This window comes from Phyllopteryx taeniolatus, chromosome 6 (genome assembly GCF_024500385.1).
Source record: "Phyllopteryx taeniolatus isolate TA_2022b chromosome 6, UOR_Ptae_1.2, whole genome shotgun sequence".
In the NCBI taxonomy this organism is placed as follows: Eukaryota; Metazoa; Chordata; class Actinopteri; order Syngnathiformes; family Syngnathidae; genus Phyllopteryx; species Phyllopteryx taeniolatus.
The window spans coordinates 23,035,877-23,052,781 of NC_084507.1; the positions used below are offsets into that span (position 1 = coordinate 23,035,877).

A 16,905-nucleotide genomic window follows, 5' to 3' on the forward strand; every position below is an offset into this window, starting at 1 on the left:
ACCGGAGTTGGGGACAAAGTGTGCAGGGACAAATGAAGTCCTCCGGGCTCCGCTGTCTCTTTGCGGAAGGGGGGCCACGGGACGCCGGCCATGGGAGCGCAGCGGTTTGAAGTAACCCACTTCAAATACTTTGATACCGTGCTATCATTACAGTGATGTTTCCAGAGACAAGTGTCCTTCCTTACTGACGAGTTTATCACGATACAAGCCGTCATTCAGCCGATTTTTTTCCCTTTGACTTGAGAGCAAAAATTTGAGATGCCAGGATTATATGAATTCAAGTCACAATAAGCAACAGCTTGATAGATTTGATAGACAGTGAACAATTCTTATGAACAGATTTGTCTGATTTTGTTTATTGCCCCTTCCAGTTGATGTTTACTGTCAAAGTAAACATAAAACAGATGTTTACTTGTGTATTTGAAAGACGCACATATCTTTGCTTTGGATAAATCTGTTTAGCATAATGCTAAGAAAACAATGCAAATCGCCATAGTCGGGCTAATGAATAGCATCTGTGTCAGAGTCTAACAACTCTTTAAGCGATGGATATTTGAACACAAACAGTGGAGCAACACGTGTAGACAGATAATATAACCATCCTCACAGCTACCTGTACATATTGTTTATCCTCTGCGAAGAACAAATAATAATACTGCATCTCAGTGTGGAGTTTTGACCGGCACCGTGTACATCCGTGTGTCTCCATTATACTGCCCCAGGTGGCCAAGGTACACACACCAGGAGGAGCAGCACTGTGTTCATTGAATTTGAGGAAATAATTTCATTGTTTACATTCTATTTAATGATGTCATTACTGTATGTTTTTGTGAAGTACGATATTACAGAGTGCTATTATCCTTGTTAAAAACATATGACACAAATCTTTGTTTTTGGGGGGGAGCCTGTAATGGCATTTCTATTCATTTCATTTCAATTCAATGATGAAAGTTTATTTGAAAAGGGATTGTTTTTACATGAGCGGCACGGCAACGTACTGGTTAGCACATCTGCCTCACACTTCTGAGGACCGGGGTTGCATGTTCTCCCCGTGCCTGCGTGGGTTTCCCCCGGGCACTCCGGTTTCCTCCCACATCCCCAAAACATGCAGGCTAGGTTAATTGAAGACTCTAAATTGCCCGTAGGTGTGAATGTGAGTGCGAATGGTTGTTTGTTTGCATGTGCCCTGCGATTGGCTGGCCACCAGTTCAGGGTGTACCCCGCCTCCTGCCCGATGATAGCCGACCCTAGTGAGGAGAAGCGGCTCAGAAAATGGATGGATGGATGGAAGTCTCTGTACTTCTACTTGAGGACAGCGTGTTAGTACTTTTGCCACCGCGTATGGAATGGGAGCGAGCCTGGCTGATCATCTGACTTGCATTTTGGAGTTCAAATGCAATCCCGATGTCTGGCGTTCCCACTGAATAAGAAGTGACATCATCACCAGGAGACCATTCCAAGGAGCCTCCACCGACAACGGAGGCTGTCCAAACTGTCAAATCATCAAAGACACCAAAAGGACCGATACACAGCTCTTAATCCATTAGTCAATTAATCAGGATCAGGGCTTGGATGACAGCCTTTTGGTTGTGCCTACAACTGTATGCTTCCAACTTCTTAGGAACGGTTTGGGGAAGTTCCTTTTCAGTTCCAAAGTGAGGTCCTTGAAGCCATGCTTAATTGAGTTTAGTGTGGAAGAACAGCATCGGCATTAAATAGAATAGAGATTGGACAAAAATTCCCACACACCCTCCAAAACTTGGCGAAAGTCTTCACAGATAATCTTGTCCAATACTGGGCTCTAAAGTAAAGAATTGTCAGATTATAACCCTCTAAAGGACATTTTTGCCTGAAGAAAGTCATTTCCAGAAAAGCCCTGTGACAACATCGAGGAAATGGGAACATGTATTACATGTAGGTATTTCATTACAGAACATTCAGTACAGTACAGAGGTCTACCATATTCCCACACAAAAGATATAGGGGTTCCTTAAGATAGATACCAGTTTAATTTGTTCCATGGCCATGCTCGTAACTCAAAACACTTGTAAATCATCTTTCCCTGTTGTGCCATTCCAGCCTCCCCCTAAAAGAAAAACAACTGAAATGTGTTGTTTGTAATGTTGTTGTTTTTTTATGAGAAAAATAGACCTTTATAATGTTGTATGTTTTTTTAAAAAAAAAAAAAAAGGACAGCAATGACATAATCAAACAGAATGTAAATAAATTAACAGTTTTGCCATAATGCAATGGACATTGTGCTGATCATTCTGCTGTGCGCACCTTGCCCACCCGGAGGTAGTCTAATACAGATATATTGTACATAGAGACGGTCTCAGCGCCTCACAAAGCTGCAGTAATATTAGTCATTCTTCGCAGCGGATAAGGAATAATATGGCTGTGAGTATTGTTATATTAAATGTGTTGCTCCACCGTTTGTGTTCAAATATCCGTTGGTACGGTTTCTAACCTTTAAGCAACTAGTGATGCTATTCATTAGCTTGTCTAGGGCGTTTTGCATTGTGTGCTAGCATTAAGCTAAACTGACCTTATGTTTAGTTTGACAGTGAACTTCAACTGGGAAGAGCAATAAACAGCTTGAAGCCTCATTTTGACAAATTGTTCACTATCTGGTAGTATCTCACATTGACAATAATAAAACAATACTCACCAGCATATATTCGCTATTTTCCATGAAGAACAACTAATAATACTGCAGCTTACTGAGGAGCCGAGACGTCTCCATGTATACGTCTGTATTATATAGCCCCCAGGTGGCCAAAGCAAGCACACCAGAAGAAGCAGCACATCCATCCATCCATCCATTTTCTGAGCCGCTTCTCCTCACGAGGGTCGCGGGCGTGCTGGAGCCTATCCCAGCTGTCATCGGGCAGGAGGCGGGGTACACCCTGAACTGGTCGCCAGCCAATCGCAGGGCACATACAATCAAACAGCCATTCGCACTCAAACTCCACACAGGCGGGGCCGGGGATTGAACCCGGGTCCTCAGAACTGTGAGGCTGACGCTCTAACCAGTCGGCCACCGTGCCGCGCAGCACATCTATTTAATTGTAATTAAATAATTACATTAATAATTATTATTATTATTATTTATTTAAAGTAAAAATATGTGTCAAAAACTTTTTTCTACACATTTTATTTAAGTGTCAATATTGTATTTTTTTACAAATAAATAATACTGTAAAGTGCAACTTATTTTAAAAATTACAAACATTTTGATTGTTTTTTTTGCGGGGGGGGGGGGGAGTCTGGAACAGATTAAAGGCATTTCCATTCATTTAAATTGGGAAAGATGATTTGAGATATGACTGTTCTGAGTTACAAGCGTGGTCACGGATTCAACTCTTATCTCAAGGCACCACCGTATCACGTCAACGTCAAACTGGTATTGGTGGGGTATATAGCCCCTGTGCCTAGACGTTGCACCTTCATTGGCATGCTATTTCCGATTTCCATCCACATTCGGAAGAGGTCTGATTCCAATCTCATTCCTCTTTCCGCATATGAGAGCAAAAAACATTTGAATTGTGTGACTTGAGCCATGTAAATCCAGCCTTTGATGGGAAAGCAAGTAAGTTAATCTCCTTAGTCAACGCTATCCCACTAAAACCTGAGCGTGGTAGTCCACAAGCTTCATTGTTTGAGTACATCATTTTCAGAGCCCTTGAGTGAACCGACTCAAACGTGTCATCCTGGTGACCTGCGGCATTAAATCCCCCGCAGTTCGCTAATCCAGTGGCGATAAAACCTCAGCAAAGGTTTTGTGGGATACGTTTACAAAAGTAAAGCTTGTAAGGGAGCCCAGAAACCTTTGCAGCCAGCCCAGGCCTCACACCGCCCTGGCGGTGGTGGTGAGGACGACATTCCCGCGAGTGGTGGAGTTGATGAAGACGGATTTGGTCCTGGAATGGAGTGTGTGTTTGGGTCTGTTTTTGTGTTTATATGTGTGTGTGTCTTAGTGTTTGTGTGTATGTGTGTGTGTGTCTGTCTGTGTTTGGTCTGCGTGAATGTTCATGTTTATGTTTCGTGTGTGTGTGTGTGTGTTTGTGTGCATTGTGTGTGTTTGTATGCGTCTCTGTCTTTTGTTGGTGTGAATGTGCTAGTGTGCTTATGTTTTTGTGTGTGTGTGCATGTGTGTATATGCATGTTTTGGGGTGTTTTTTTGTGTGTTGTTTGTGTGCGTTGTTTGTTTGTGTGTGTGTGTGTCTGTGTGTCTATCTGTCTGTCTGTGTGTTTGGTCTGCATGAGTGTTCATGTTTGTGTTTTGCGTGTATTTGTTTGTGCGTTCATTGTTGTGCGTTCGTGTATTTTTGTGTGTTTGTGTGTGTGTGTGTGTGTGTGTGGATGTTTTGGGGTGTTTTTTTGTGTGTTGTTTGTGTGTGTGTCTGTTTTAGGGTGTTTTGTGCATGTGTTTTTGTGTGTGCATGTGTTTTTTGATTTCACTATTATTATCAATATTGTTATGATGATGATGACGATGATGATGATGATGATTATTATTTTTATGATTATTATTCTGATTATTATTATTATTCCAGCAACTACAATCGCTGTTTTGGGGCTTTAATTCTTATCATTCCAACAACAAAATACAAAGTCAAAGTAATGATTATTATTCCAACAACTAAATCACCATTCGACACATCAGTTTTGTGCAGTTTTCCACAGTCTTTTTTATGACGAACTAAGTATCAATGTTGTCATCACAATAATGAATGATTTTTTTTTTAAAGTCAAAGCGGGGTTGAATATTTAAATAGTCAATAACAGGGAAAATCTAATCATGTTTGCGATGGAGCAGCGAGGGAAGCAAATTGCTTGTTTCACGCCGATACTTGATCCACGCGAGAAAAAAAGAGACAAGCGATGTCTTAGTGGTGGAAAGATTGATTTTTAAATCAAATCCAACTAAAGTGTGCGAAATCTCTCTGTCTGGAAAAAAAATCCATCCACATTTGCTCTTTCTAGCTCTCACACTGTGAACAAGCAAACATGTTTGTCTGGCAAACAAAAACTTTCCCATACAAACATGCAGTTTGAAAACCTTGATTTTCCATGGATTTTGGCCAAATATTTGTTGTATTATTTATTACTCCACCCATGCATCCATCCATTTTCTACCGCCTATTCGAGGTCGGGTCGCGGGGGCAGTAGCTTTAGCAGGGACGCCCAGACTTCCCTCTCCCCAGCCTCTTCATCCAGCTCTTTCGGGGGGATCCCGAGGCGTTCCCAGGCCAGCCGAAAGACATAGTCTCCCCAGCGTGTCCTGGGTCGTCCCCGGGGTCTCCTCCTGGTGGGACAGGACCGGAACACCTCACCAGGGAGGCGTCGGGAAGGCATCCGAATCAGATGCCCCAGCCACGTCATCTGGTTCCTCTCGATGTGGGGTAGCAGCGACTCGACTCTGAGATCCTCCCGGAGGACCGAGCTTCTCACCCTATCTCTAAGGGAGAGCCCGGACACCTTGCGGAGGAAACTCACTTCGGCCGCCTGTATCCGGGATTTTGTTCTTTCGGTCACGACCCACAGCTCGTGACCAGAGGTGAGGGTAGGAATATAGATCGACCGGTAAATTGAGAGCTTCGCCTTTCGGCTTAGCTCCTTCTTAACCACAACGGACCGATACAAAGTCCGCAACACTGCAAACGCAGCAACAATCCACTTGTCGATCTCCCGTTCCATTCTTCCCTCACTCGTGAACAAGACCCCAAGATACTTGAACTCCTCCACTTGGGGCAGGATCTCATGCCCGACCTGGAGAGGGCACGCCACCCTTTTCCGACTGAGGACCATGTTCTCAGATTTGGAGGTGCTGATTCTCATCCCAGCCGCTTCACACTCGGCTGCGAACTGCTCTAGTGAGAGTTGCAGATCACAGCTTGATGAAGCCAACAGAACCACATCATCTGCAAAAAGCAGAGCTGCAATACTGAGGCCACCAAACCGGACCCCCTCTACGCCTCGGCTGCGCCTTGAAATTCTTTCCATAAAAGTTACCCTGCCGAGGGTGGAGAGCTGGTCAAAAGTTCCACGGCCAGGACGAAAACCACACTGCTCCTCCTTAATCTGAGATTCGACTTCCCGACGGATCCTCCTCTCCAGCACCCCTAAATAGACCTTACCAGATAGGCTGAGGACTGTGATCCCCCTGTAGTTGGAACACACCCTCCGGTCCCCCTTGTTAAAAAGGGGGGCCACCACCCCAGTCTGCCAATCCAGAGGCACTGTCCCCAATGTCCACGCCATGTTGCAGAGGCGTGTCAACCAGGACAGCCCCACAACATCCAGAGCCTTTAGCAACCCCAAGCGAATCTCATCCACCCCCAGGGCCTTGCCACCGAGGAGCATTTTAACCACCTCGGTGACCTCAACCCCAGAGATAGGAGAGCCCAGACTCTGCTTCCTCATGGGAAGGCGTGTTGGTGGAATTAAGGAGGTCTTCGAAGTATTCTCCCCAACGACTCACAACGTCCCGAGTCGAGGTCAGCAGCGCCCCATCCCCACTATACACAGTGTTGGTGGTGCACTGCTTTCCTCTCCTGAGACGCCGGATGGTGGACCAGAATTTCCTCGAAGCCGTCCGGAAGTCTTTCTCCATGGCCTCACCGAACTCCTCCCATACCCGAGTTTTTGCTTCAGCGACCACCAAAGCTGGATTCCGCTAGGCCAGCCGGTACCCATCAGCTGCATCAGGAGTCCCACAGGCAAAAAAAGCCAGATATGACTCCTTCTTCAGCTTGACGGTATCCCTCACCGTTGGTGTCCACGAACGGGTTCGGGGATTGCCGCCACGACAGGCACCGACCACCTTACGGCCACAGCTCCGGTCGGCCGCCTCAGCGATGGAGGTGCGGAACATGGTCCACGCGGACTCGATGTCCCCCACCCCCCCGGAACATGAGCAAAGTTCTGTCGGAGGTGGGAGTTGAAACTCCTTCTGAAAGGGGATTCTGCCAGACGGTCCCAGCTGACCCTCACAATACGGGGGACCCACGTTACCCTTTCGGGCTGTGCCCGGCCGGGCCCCTTGGGTGCAGGCCCGGCCACCTGCCTTTCTTGGGGCTTTGATTATTCTGATTATTATTCTACCAAGTAATCAAATTATTATTTTTTTTAATTACTCCAGCAACTGCATCACATTTTTGGTGGGCTTCATCATTTTCGTAGCTTGAATTATCATCACTTCAGGGAGTAATCGTCGCTCTGGGGGCTTTAAATATCTATCTATCCATGGTATGAGCCGCTTCTCCTCACTAGGGTTGCGGGCGTGCTGGAGTCTATCCCAGCTATCATCGGGCAGGAGGTGGGGTACACCCTGAACTGGTTGCCAGCCAATCGCAGGGCACATAGAAACAAACAACCATTCGCACTCACATTCACACCTACGGGCAATTTAGAGTTGTCAATCAACCTACCATGTATGTTTTTTGGGATGTGGGAGGAAAACCGGAGTGCCCGGAGAAAACCCACGCAGGCACGGGGAGAACATGCAAACTGCACACAGGCGGGGCCGGGGATTGAACCCGGGTCCTCAGAACTGTCAGGCAGACGCTCTAACCAGTCGGCCGGCTTTAAATATTATAATCATTATTCTAGCAACTAAATGACCTTCTGGGGACAAATATTATTACTACAGCAAAGAAATCACCTTTTTAGTTGCTTTAATTTTCATCATTCTAGGAAATAATCAGCTTTCTGGGGTCTTCAATTGTTATGATTATTACGCTAGCACCAATGTCACCTACTGGGGGCTTTAATTATGATCCTTCTAGCAAAAAATCGAATTTCTATTAGCTTTAATGATCATGATTAATATTCGAGGAACTAATTAATCTTTTGGACGGGCTTTAATTATTATTATTCCAGCAATCCATTATCTTTCAGGGAGATTTAAATGTTATTAATTATTACCATGATGATGACATCAACAAAACCTTAAATTCTTATTATACTAGCAACTACATGACCTTTTTAGGGAATTTAATGATTATAATTTTAGCACCTAACACATGATGATTATCATGACAGCAAATAATTACCTTTGTGGGGGTACTACTCGTACTACTGTATCTGGAAGACACCCCTGTAAATCCCCTGTAAAGCCACTCATTAGCTTCTCCAAAGAGTGATACAATATTAGCACCGGCCACTATTGTGTCTGATTGACACGAGATGTGACGCACATGTTCATCATGAAAGGGACGCATGAAAACCAATACGGAACCCACGCTGGGAAACCTCCAGATTGTCAGCCATTTTGGTTTAAAGGTGGCGTCCGTTTCCAGTTTTATTCTGCCTTCACACCTGTTGGCGCTTCCATCATAAATCGTAAGTCAATAAAATATGCAATCGTCAGGTTATTTATGGGGACCACCGACTGCCATCATCACCGGCGTAATGCTCGTTAAGAACTTGTCGCCTACATAAATCCCGCCGCTCCACTGGAACTATTTTCCCCTCCTCCCGCCATTTAGCGATGACCGCCACCAAGGTCGGACAAAGCCATTCATTGCCTAACGGATCTTTTCACCCTCCTCAAGTACTTAAACATGACCCTTGTGAAGGACACCTGGATCACACTATTGTGTACTTACTGCTTGGGGGGCAGGTGGGGGCTAGGGTTTCAAAGGGGTGACAATTTTCCTGCAAAGTGAAAAGTTGCTGGTAAATTTCTATGGGAAGTGAAGCTGGGAAATTTTTGAATTGTTTCACATTGGAATGAACCGGGAATTGATATTCAAACCCCGAGTCCAATGAAGTTGGGACGTTGTGTGAAGTTGGGACAAAAATGAAAAACTGAATACAATGATTTGCAAATCCTTCTCAACCTATATTCACCTGAATACTGTGGAGGACCAAGAGTGCAAAAATTAAATAAATAAATACATAATTAAATAAATAAGTATATGTATCATGCAGGTGGCACGGTGGACGACTGGTTAGAGCGTCAGCCTCACAGTTCTGAGGACCCGGGTTCAATCCCCGGCCCCGCCTGTGTGGAGTTTGCACGTTCTCCCCGTGCCTGCGTGGGTTTTCTCCGGGCACTCCGGTTTCCTCCCACATCCCAAAAACATGCATTCATTGGAGACTCTAAAATTGCCCGTAGGTGTGAGTGCGAATGGTTATTTGTTTCTAAGTGCCCTGCGATTGGCTGGCAACCGGTTCAGGGTGAACCCCGCCTCCTGCCCGATGACAGCCGGGATAGGCTCCAGCACGCCCGCGACCCGAGTGAGGAGAAGCGGCTCACAAAATGGACGGATGGATGGATGTATCATGCAGTATTTCATTACTTCAGTAATTGTTCAATTATTTAAATTTCTATACTGTGTATATATATATATATATATATATATATATATACACACACACACACACAGTGGGTAAAGAAAGTATTCAGACCCCTTTAAATTTTTCACTCTTTGTTATATTGCAGCCTTATGCTAAAATCATTTAAGTTCTTTTTTTCCTCATTAATGTCATATTGACAGAAAAACATGGAATTATTGAAATTTTTGCAGATTTATTAAAAAAGAAAAACAGAAATATCACACAGGCATAAGTATTGAGACCCTTTGCTCAGTATTTAGTAGAAGCCCCCTTTTGAGCTAATACAGCCATGAGTCTTTTGGGGAATGATGCAACAGGTTTTTCACACCTGGATTTGGGGATCCTCTGCCATTCCCCCTTGCAGATCCTCTCCAGTTCTGTCAGGTTGGATGGTGAACATTGGTGGACAGCTATTTTCAGGTCTCTGCATAGATGCTCAATTGGGTTTAAGTCAGGGCTCTGCCTGGGCCATTCAAGAACAGTCACGGAGTTGTTCTGAAGCCACTCCTTCGGTATTTTAGCTGTGTGCTTAGGGTCGTTGTCTTGTTGGAAGGTGAACCTTCGGCCCAGTCTGAGGTCCTAAGCACTCTGAAGGATGTTTTCGTCCAGGATATCTCGGTACTTGGCCGCATTCATCTTTCCTTCGATTGCAACCAGTCTCCCTGTCCCTGCAGCTGAAAAAGACCCCCACAGCGTGATGCTGCCACCACCATGCTTCACTGTTGGGACTGTATTGGACAGGTGATGAGCAGTGCCTGGTTTTCTCCACACATGCCACTTAGAATTAAGGCCAACAGTTTCTATCTTGGTCTCATCAGGCCAGAGAATCTTATTTCTCACCATCTTGGAGTCTTTCAGGTTTTTTTTAGCAAACTCCATGCGGGCTTTCATGTGTCTTGCACTGAGGGTGGTGGAGGGCTGCAGTGATGGTTGACCTTCTCGAACTTTCTCCCATCTCCCGACTGCATCTCTGGAGCTCAGCCACAGTGATCTTTGGGTTCTTCTTTACCTCTCTCACCAAGGCTCTTCTCCCCCAGTTTGGCTAGACGGCCAGCTCTAGGAAGCGTTCTGGTCGTCCCAAACGTTTTCCATTTCAGGATTATGGAGGCCACTGTGCTCTTAGGAACCTTAAGTGCAGCAGACCTTTTTTTGTAACCTTGGCCAGATCTGTACTTTGCCACAATTCTGTCTCTGAGCTCTTCAGGCAGTTCCTTTGACCTCATGATTCTCATTTGCACTGACATGCACTGTGAGCTGTAAGGTCTTCTATAGACAGGGGTGTGGCTTTCCTCATCAAGTCCAATCAGTATCATCAAACACAGCGGGACGACAATGACAAAAAAATCAACAATTCCGTTTTTTTTCTGTCAATATGGGGTGCTGTGTGTACATTAATGAGGGAAAACATTAACTTAAATGATTTTAGCGAAGGGCGGCACGGTAGACAACTGGGTAGAGCGTCAGCCTCACAGTTCTGAGGACACGGGTTCAATCCCCGGCCCCGCCTGTGTGGAGTTTGCATGTTCTCCCCGTGCCTGCGTGGGTTTTCTCCAGGCACTCCGGTTTCCTCCCACATCCCAAAAACATGCATGAATTGGAGACTATAAATTGCCCGTAGGTGTGACTGTGAGAATGGTTGTGTGTTTGTATGTGCCCTGCGATTGGCTGGCAACCAGTTGAGGGTGTACCCCGCCTCCTGCCCGATGACAGCTGGGATAGGCTCCAGCATGCCCGCGACCCTCGTGAGGAGAAGCGGCTCAGAAAATGGATGGATGGATGGATTTTAGCGAATGGCTGCAATATAACAAAGAGTGAAAATTTTAAGTGGGTCTGAATACTTTCCGGTGGCCGACTGGTTAGCACATCTACCTCAAGGTTCTGAGAACAGGGGTTCAAATCCCGGCCCCGCCAGTGTGGAGTTGGCATGTTCTCCCCATGCCTGGGTGGGTTTTCTCCGGGCACTCCGGTTTCCTCTCAAAAACATGTGTGGTAGTTTGATTGAAGAGTGCGAATGGTTGTTTGTTTATATGTGCCCTGCAATTGGCTGGCGACCAGTTCCGGGTGTACCCCGCCTTCCGCCCGAAGATAGCTGGGATAGGCTCCAGCAGCCCACGACCCTAGTGAGGCTAAGCGGTCAAGAAAATGGATGGATATTTATATATACTGTATCCTAAAGGTGTACAAATATTTACTGTATATAAGGTATTAATGTAATGTATTTTCTTTTTTTTCACCTCATCTTAATAAACTCAATTTAATATTCCCTCTCATGTTTCCCACTTTGTACAAACCATTTCATTTTTTTTTGTATTTTATTCCGCCTGCCGTGTCATTTGTACTGTGAAGCAAACATTCCATAATAAGCATGCGGGTGGTAAATAAAAAAAAATGTTCCTCCTGATTTGATTTCCATTCCGACGCCAGACGAAATATCTCCAACACAGATTGGAGTTTTGGTTAAACAAATACAGCTGCACGCCCGGTGGAAATAATCATATTGCCTGGTTAAAGCTCAACAGGCAAAGCAAATAAAGCTTAACTTTAAAAAAAAATAATAATAATAATAATCTCCCCCTTTTTGCGTATGCAAAGCGCCGGGGAGGCAAAAAGTGTGAAGTAACAAGAAAAGGAAGTCTGAAAATCTGCATTCCAGAGGTTTTCGTCATATACTGCCCTGCGGCTCCATTATTGGATCCGGGAGGGCGCCTTGCGTCCTCTCTCTCCCCCCTCCCCTCTCTGTTTTCAGCACCTGTCTTCAGTCAGCCTCATCACCACCGGTGTATATAAGTCTGCCTGTTCCCGGAACTCCTCGCCTCAGTATTGCAGCCTCTCCTAGCAGTACCGTGGCCCACCTCATGTCAAGTAAGCTATACTGTTCCTCGCTTCCCTTGTTAACTCTTGTCTCCTTGTTCCCTGTGTTCCCCTGTGTTCCTGACCCACATAATTCCTGCCACCTGTTCTGTCCACTGCCTGCCACCTGTCCACGCCACCGCCGGGACCACCTCCATAAGCTTTCCTCAATCAGAATCAGAATCAGAATCATCTTTATTTGCCAAGTATGTCCAAAACACACAAGGAATTTATTTGTCTCCGGTAGTTGGAGCCGCTCTAGTACAACAACAGACAGTCCATTGACAGAACACTTTGGAGACAGAAAGACATTGACAAAAAACAATTGTGCAAAAAGATGCAGAGTCCTCTAGCACTTAGAGCAGTTCGAATGGCTAATATCGCAATAGTCCGGTGCAATGAGCATTGTGCAAAGGGCACCGAGACGTCAAGGAGTGTATGCGGTTTAAAGTGACGATAATCTGGGACAATGTTGATTGTGCAAATGTTGCAGATACTCCTCAATCAGTGTGCAAATGGAGCAGATGCTACTCTGGCATCAATAAACTGTTCATCATTTTACATCTGCCTCCGCCTGCTCTTGGGTCCAGCTACTCCCCACACGTGACAGGTTTATTTTATTACATTTTAATGTAAGGACTGACGTGACACTTTGTAATAAGTAGAAATTAAATAAAATACATTTAAAAGCCTCACAAAATCTACCTTTACATAAGAACATAATAACACTATGTTTTGGTATTAATCTTATTTTATATTTATTTATTTTTATATATTTATATTTATTTAGGCGGCACGGCGGTCGACTGGTTAGAGCGTCTGCCTCACAGTTCTGAGGACCGGGGTTCAAATCCCGGCCCCGCCTGTGCGGAGTTTGCATGTTCTCCCTGTGCCTGCGTGGGTTTTCTCCGGGCACTCCGGTTTTCCTCCCACATCCCAAAAACATGCATGGTAGGTTAATTGACAACTCTAAATTGCCCGTGGGTGTGAATGTGAGTGTGAATTGTTGTTTGTTTCTATGTGCCCTGCGATAGGCTGGCGACCAGTTCGGGGTGTACCCCGCCTCTCGTCCGAAGACAGCTGGGATAGGCTCCAGCATGCCCGCAACCCTAGTGAGGAGAAGCGGTGGAGAAAATGGATGGATGGATATATTTAGTTATATTTATTTTATATACTATAATTTGACCACCTTATTTTGTTAAATTAGACTGATATTTCCTACTCCCTCGAATCCAGCAAGTGTAGGAAAGTAGGACCAAGGTTAATTGACACCCGCCTAAAAATGTTTCCAATTGCCTATACACATATACAATCTAACACCAGCTATGATCCTAAAACATTTGAATATTACTATAATATAAAACTCTTCTTACAACACTAACCTTAAATATGAATGGCTGTTTTATTTTACTTCAACTAACAACCCAGGAAAAACTTAGCTCCTCCCTATCATCCAAAGCTTGTCACTTCAACATACTTCCTTGGCACCACTTCTTATTTCGACAAGGCTTTGGCAACATCTGGAGGCATATCACAAAGACCACAAAATATGCAATTAGCAAAATTTGTCAGCAAATATCTGGAGATAGATTCCAGACAAAAAAAGAAACCCTACAATGTTACCCCCACTCGAAGAAAATCTATCATACCTTTTTTAGGGGTTTTTACAGTAGGAAGGCGTTCCCCTACTTACAAAAATTCACCTTATGAACATTTCGGACATACGAACACTTCCGTGTTAGCTGAAACATGTATTTAATACTTCCTAACATAACATCAGTGCTAAATTCTGTTTAGCCCGTTTTTGGCGTTTCACATATTATGTTACCATTGACCTATTGGACTTTTATTTAGACAAAATTCTGATTTGGATTCATTCTAAGATTTGGTTGAACATTGTGGCGTTTAAATATACAATGTTGAATTGTTTTATGTCTCAGTGTTGACGTAAACGTCAACTGGGAGCGACAAATAAACAGTAGAAGCAAACATATTTTGCCTTTAATTTGGAGAGGTGTGCGAGCGACAGTTTCCCGATAATGATTTTTAATATCAAATCTTTGTTGTTGGGCGGAAACGTCTGTCCAAATATGGTCCATTTCATATTTTTTCACAAATAGATACTATTGGTCTGTCCCCACTTTGTCTGTTCTTAAACAATTTCATGTCAGAGTTTGAGAATAGCTTGAGAACTATTCTACTAATGCTCTTGAATGCTCAACTGTTGTAAAACTGCTGTGGGAGCCGGGGCACATTAAGATTGAAAGTCTCGATGTGTTTTAGACAATAACGAGTGAAAACAGTTAGGTCAGATACATTTGAGTAAGCCTATTTCGTTAAAAATGGATAGCTGTACTGCTTTGGTGCAGAAGGAACTGGTCAGCCACAAAGTTACGTTTGCATGAAGATTAATTCCCGCCTATTAATCAGATCATAGTTTTATTTAATACGTTCATCATGGCTCTAAGTCCTTTGAAAAAGAGTTTGGGAAGATGACGTAACCACGGTTGTTTGCATTTATGAAGTAGTAACAGCTTTTGGTCCGGTTGGAGAGTCGGTAGGCGTAATGAAGTAGTGATTTTTTCCCCCCGTGTCTCTCTATAGTGCCGATTTTCAACTATTCCAAGTGGATCTGGAATGTATCCCTTGCGATAAATGGCAGTTCACTGTAGGTACATTTGTGAATAGTGAACCGTGAATATGCGGGTAATACTGAAGTTACGATCGGTGTTGCAATGGATGGATGAATCCCCCCTGCTGCCCAATAAAGTCCATCTTATCGACAGCAACGTGAAGAAGCACCATTGATCGTCCACCTCGCCGCTCCTCAGCCATTATCACACAAACGCATGCTAACGCGTCTAAACACTGCCTTTATTTTTTTCCCTTCCGCGTCGCCATTCTGTGAATATGAATCATGCAATGTGTGGTACAAGTGTTTCCTGCCCGGTGGACGTACAGGAGGCCTGCTCAGCCCTTACCTGACAAATAAGAGCTGACAACACGGCGCCTCGTTCATTTGTGCCCCCGACCCCCCCCAAGCACGCCGTGTCCCTTTGCATACAGATTGCAAAGCCTCATGGGAAAACGCACATCTGTGACACGTTCAGTAAGAGCTTGGTATGCAAAATCATCCATCCATCCATTTTGTGAGCCGCTTCTCCTCACGCGGGTCGCGGGCGTGCTGGAGCCTATCCCAGCTGTCATCGGGCAGGAGGCGGGGTACACCCTCAACTGGTTGCCAGCCAATCGCAGGGCACATAGGAACAAACAACCATTCGCACTCACAGTCATGCCTACGGGCAATTTAGAGTCTCCAATTCATGCATGTTTTTGGGATGTGGGAGGAAACCGGAGTACCCGGAGAAAACCCACGCAGGCACGGGGAGAACATGCAAACTCCACACAGGAGGGGCCGGGGATTGAACCCGGGTCCTCAGAACTGTGAGGCTGACGCTCTAACCAGTCGGCCACCGTGCCGCTATGCAAAATCAATGTAACCTTATTTACATCACATTTAATAACAATAGACCTCTACCTTATTTACATCATGTTTAATGTCCTATACACCTCTATTTTCTCACCTTTATATGAAATGTTTAGCATGTACATCGAATGTACCATATTTACATCTTTTGGAAAGTTCTGTACACCACTAATGCAGGATATTAGCCTCAAATTTAATGTAGCATATTTAGATCACATTTAATGTCTATACACCTCTATCGTATATCTACATTATCTTGAATGTACCATATTTATGCCATATTTAATCTCTTGATGTCTCTAATGTCCCATATTTAGATCATACTTAACATCCATTCAACCATATTTACATCATATTGTTATGTACGTACCTCTAATATTTCTACACTACCACTTCTAATGTACTATATTTATCATCATATTCAAAGTACCATGTTTACATCATATTCAATGTATTCATATTATTTATCAATTTATATAATGTATAATGGTATGTCTACTTCTAATGTATCATGTTTACATCATATTTAATATCCATGCACCTCTCTTGTACCATATTTACGTCATATTTTTCCTTCATCCCGCCTCCCTAGTGTGACCGCGATTGGCCTGCATTTCTGTCGCTGTCTTTGCAATCATTGGACGGTCTCACCTGTCAATCATTAAAGAAGCCTCCTTCAATTTTCTAACGAAGAGGTAGCGATTATATCCGGCTACACTGATACCTTGACGAGTGTCAGCTTGGTCACAGAACAAATTCAACTCTTAAGTCATGGTACCACTATATTATGTTCGGTGCTTCCTGGTTGAACTTGACATGTGTCCGAGCAAGAACGCTATTCATTTGGAGGTGAAAGGTAAAATGAGAACATTCACCTGGCATCGCTCCGGAGACACCGCACTCCACAATCCATTAGCGGACCTTCGCTATCCATCTTGTTCCCTCGAGACCTCATCGCCGTCGTCTTGCTGGCGATGGAAACACTTTGGTGCGAGACGCCTCGTTTGTCTGGAATATTGTACTGCCTGACAAGGAAAAAAAAAAAAAAAAAAAGAAAAGATTTGGATGTAGCTTAAGATCTGGCCTTTAACACAACTAATGAGTTGGCAAAGGTACTCACTCACACCCTGTATATAAAAAAGACCCAGATAAAAGTAGAAGTAATTATTCACCTCCTTTACTCAAGTAATAGTAAAAAACAAGAACAGTCTCTGAAATGT

At 44.3% G+C, this 16,905-nt stretch overlaps 1 protein-coding gene across 2 annotated transcripts in view; it reads right to left on the reverse strand.

Annotated features, from left to right (window-relative positions):
* The window catches only part of znf385d (zinc finger protein 385D), an 83,546-nt gene extending 66,852 nt beyond the window's left edge, over nucleotides 1-16,694 (reverse strand). For both annotated transcript variants that reach the window (XM_061777517.1, XM_061777516.1), the window contains exon 1: nucleotides 16,561-16,694. The gene's annotated coding sequence lies outside the window, so the exon portion shown is untranslated. The remainder of the gene's footprint in view (nucleotides 1-16,560) is intronic.
* Nucleotides 16,695-16,905: the final 211 nt, after the last annotated feature.